This window comes from Geospiza fortis, unplaced genomic scaffold (genome assembly GCF_000277835.1).
Source record: "Geospiza fortis unplaced genomic scaffold, GeoFor_1.0 scaffold538, whole genome shotgun sequence".
In the NCBI taxonomy this organism is placed as follows: domain Eukaryota; kingdom Metazoa; phylum Chordata; class Aves; order Passeriformes; family Thraupidae; genus Geospiza; species Geospiza fortis.
This window is the reverse complement of record NW_005054368.1, coordinates 2,263,734-2,268,590: the sequence shown is the minus strand read 5'-3', so window position 1 is coordinate 2,268,590 and position 4,857 is coordinate 2,263,734.

The following is a 4,857-nucleotide window of genomic DNA, read 5'->3' as shown; positions in this document are numbered from 1 at the left end:
ATTCACCTTGTGCTCAAAGAGCATCTGACAGTGCCTGCATCCAGAGAAGGCCCCACTGTGGTTCCTCTGGGGAGGGTTGGCCAAGCCCTGCAGGCTGCAGGGGCTGAAGGATGCGGAAGGCAGGAATTGGGGTTCCATGGGGTGAGACAGCTTCATCCAGAGAGCAGCTTTGGAGCTTCACCCCAACATTGTCCCATCCAGAACATCGGGAAAGGGCACCTGGGAAAGCCAGGTTTGATGTTTGATGTTTGTTCTCCAAGTGTTTGTTGTCCAAGCAGTGGGAGAAGACATCAACTCCTGCTCTGGGATTCTTGTTTGTCAAACAGCACAATTGTGTCCAGGAAACACGTGGCTCTATCCTCCATTAGTCTCTCCTGACACAAATATACAGCAATAAATAAAAATATATTAATTTGTTGGTGTTCAGGAAGATTATTCTGCTGATAAATTCTCCATCTCTACTGCTGGATGAAGCAAAGGAAATCTGTACCTGAGTGAAGGCTGTTAGAATACCATGTGGCTGGAACATTTGTGGTTTTGTCCCTATTCTTTTATAAAATATCATTATAATTCCTTGGGTCAGTGCATGTGAACTAAGTAATGGACTGATAATTTTCTTGCTACATTAAACCAAGTGCTGTGAAAATTTGGGGAGGTTCTGCTACAGCAGAGATTCAGCTTTTAATTTTTTGTATCTAAGCCATGCTTTCCAAAATGTCTGATTTTTCTGTGCCTAAACCACCCTGGAGATGTCATGTTACATTTCAGGTGTGTCACTGACATGTGCAGCAACAGCAGAGTTACACAACTGGAAATGGGTTTAAATATTTATTTTAAACACTGATATCTCAACTTCTGCACATCACTGGTGGCTGAGAACTGCAAGGACAAAAGCTTGGAAATTGGGTACTTAGGAATAATCAGATTTTAACACCTTGGTTTCATTTTAAAGCTGTTGGGAGCTTTCTTCCAACAGTAAGGAAGGGTGAAACACTGGAAAATCAGTCCTGAAAGATTTTCCTCAGTTTCTAAAGCCTTGTTGCAGGAGCTCCCATGGAAATCCGTGCTCCTGCTGGGTTCCTGTGGGTTACCCAGGAATAACCTACACCACAGGGACACCTTCCAGAAATCCTGAGGCAGGGATGTGTTTTCATGTACAGCTGCTGATGTGGGTTTTGTACAGTGAAAGTGCCAGGTAGGTTTTATAAACAGGAATGGGAAGGAGAGCAGGGGATGTGGGAGAGCCTCCTGCAGACAGCAGCTCATTGTCTGCTAATAGCAGAGTCAGGAGTGAGCTGGGCCTGATGTGTGTATATATATATTTATTATATATATTAATAGATAGAATTGTATTGTAATTAACATAAATATATAATTATATATCAATCTGTTATATATTAGTGTATATTAATATATATGTGTTATCTCTTATATATTAATTCTGTATCTATGGAAACATATTATCTATATAATTCTATATAAAATATAATACTATCTATTAATTATACATTTTGATATATTGATACATATGTTATATATTATATACCTTAATTATGTATAGTTTAATATATATTAAAATATGTATAGTTTAATATATATTAAAATATGTATAGTTTAATATATATTAAAATATATTATAGAAATGTATATATGTATGTGTATATACATAAAATATATATATTTTATATGTTTTAAATAATTATATATAAATATATTTTGTATAATATATTTTATATATTTTTTCTATTATATATTATATATTTTATACATTATATATATTATATATACACACATATATTTATGTATATTTTAAAATTTAAAAGATAAAAAAATGTATGTATGTATGTATGTATACACATGTACATTTCTATGTATGTATACACATGTATATTTGTATGTATGTATGCACATGTATATTTGTATGTATGTATACACATGTATATTTCTATGTACTTGAGAGGTGCTTGGACTCTGCAGTGACACAAGTTCTTAGCAGCTACACAGAATTCAGGCAGTTTTTGGTTGAAAATTGGCCCTGCTGGGGCTGCCTGGCAGAAGGAAGGTTGGAGGGTGCTGGGTGTTCCTGATTTGTGGGCCTTGCTCTCGGCTGGGATCTCTCAGGAGCTCCCTGCCGTGTCCTGGGCCCTGCCCTGTGTCCAGCTCAGCCCCATCCCTTTGCCTGTCCCCAGAGCTGGGCCCTGCAGGGCTCAGGGTCCATCCCAGGAATGCTGAATCCCTCAGTTCCCAACATTTGCAGAATGAGGCCAAGGACTCTGAGGTAGGAAGAGGTGTGAGGAGAGCTTTATTAGTATGGCACATATTTAACCCATTAGGAAAACCCACAAATTTTACTCATTTTAAGTGTATTTCACACTTTTTGACTATTTGAAATAACCACATTTGTAAAAACTTCTTTTAATGAATAGAGCTCTTTATGTACAAAGGCAAACCCTTTTTTCCCCCTAAATCCTAAATCCAGTCCTTTTAAAATACCATTTCTTTTGTAGGTCTGGCTGCTTCCCTCCTCTGTTCATTATTGCTTGCTGCTACAGAACCCTCCAGAACTAAAACCAGGAAATTTAGATTCTGTTTTATCTTAGAAGAGTTTTGCTGAGCAATGCCATGTTTTCATCAGGACTAATTAGACAGATAAGTAAAGGACTTTAATTATTTAATGCCAACCCCAACCAAGCTGGTGTTCAGCACAATATTTGTGTGTGAGGGATGGGAAGGAGTTACCTGGGTACAAATTCTGGCCCCATGGAACTCACTGGGGGTTCTGCCATTTGACTGCACAAAGCAAAGGCTTCACCATGTGTTTAAAAGAAATATTTCACTGGGCTTTTCTGAATGCTGGTAAATGTGGTTTTATCTTCCTTTTCACTTTTGAATGTTTGTTTACCTTACATACCCCTCAAAGTAATTTAATATAAAAAAACTTCTCATCAATTCCATTTTTATTCCAAGTTTGAATTGCCTCATTTTTTAATTCCTTGTGCATTTAGAGACCCCACATGGCAATGTCTGGGCTGAAAACATGGTAGGGGAGCATTGGCATATTTTGTCTTGCTGTGATTTCAACTGGATTAAAGAAACCCAGAAATGAAAACATTTCCATTTGTTTATGTAACTAAAAAAGCCCCATAAAACTGAGCTGGCAAGAATATCCTTTAATGAACACAAACCCTTTTTGCAAGCAGGCCACAAACAGAGGGACACACACACCCCCACCTCCTATCTCCCCTATCAACAGCAAATTAGAGCAGGTAAAAAACCTCCCTCTATTTGTCTTAGGAAATATCCACCACTTTTACAGGGAATTTGGAAAATATTCCAGTGGAGGTGAAATGCTGCACACAAAGCACAGCCACGGGCTGCTGTAAACCAGCCCTGGAACAAGGCATTAAAATGCCATCGACCTGCACACATAAAAACAACAAAAAAACCTATGAAAACAAATGCCTTTCAAATAATTAGGATCTTATGGCAGGGAGCAGTGTTGATCTCCATGCAGAGATTTTCTGCTGCAATCAGAGCAGGCTCAGGCTGATGGGCTGAGGGGGGAATTAGCAGAGCATAAATTGGCTGTGCTGCTCCTGCCTGCACAGCCAGGCCCCAAAGCATCCTCCAGCCCTTCCAGCTCCTCCTGTCTGTCCCTAAAATCCCCTTTCTGTCCCCTAAAGTTTCCTTTCTATCCCTAAAGTTTCCCTTCTGTCCCCTAAAGTCGTCTTTCTGTCCCCTAAATTCTCCCTTCTGTCCCTAAAGTCTCCTTTCTGTCCTCTGGTCTCCCTTCTGTCCCATAAAGTCTTTGTCCTCTAAAATCTCATTTCTGTCCCTAAAGTCTCCTTTCTGTCCCCTAAAATCTCCTTTCTGTCCCCAAAGTATCCTGGAATACCCTTGGTTTGTGATGCCAGAATATTTTTTTAATTGAATCTCAGGTTTTTATCATGAGCATGTCAGAGGTTGAATTTGCTGATTTTCCATTTTTCCATGGGAAAGGTTGAATTTGCTGATTTTCAGGGTGAGTCTGGCTGGCTGATCCAGCCAGAAATAGCTGCAAACCCCATTTCTGGTCCTGAAAATCTGCTGTGGGTTTGTTCTCACTGCAGGTCATGTGCTTGTATTCATTTAAAGGTTTAGCAATAGTTGTAGTGGTTGCTGGTGTGTAAAATGCATCAAACTGTTGTATAAATTTATCCTTTAATGCAATAAAATCATTCTTCAAGAGCAATTCTATCACCTGCAATGTATGGAAACACAAAAAGAATTATAATAACTGATTATTCATGTCTGTGTGTTTGTGGTTGTTATTAGCACAGCTCAGAAAAGCCACACCATTAAAAATGTGTTTAGAAGGATGTGCATCTGTGATTACATAATTAACATGGTAAAATAAATTAATGAGGCTGCTGCCTAAGAGTTGGGCATTTCATTCTCAGCTTTAAGTTGGAATTTAATACATTTTTTTTACTAAAATAGCCTGAAATGAATATTGGTTTTCTTACATAATAAAATTACTGTTTTGATCTCCATTTTACAGACCACAAACATCAATAATCCAGAGGAATTAATGTATGTCCCCTCTGTATTTCATCTTGTTTCCTGTTTTGTCATTAGGTAACAGTTCCCCCTCAGGCACTTGGTTTTAAACTTGCAATCCAGCTTGTGCCTTTTTTCCAGACCTGCAACTGCAGCCACTTTCCAAGTTTGTATTTCCACACCCAGAGCTGTGCCCATGATAAGAGCCCTGTGTGTAACATTCCCAACCATCAGCACAGATCTTGGCACTGGGAATTCATCCATCCATCCGGTTTTTATCTGACTTTCTGCTGGCCTGGCTTTTCAAAGTGTGAAAAG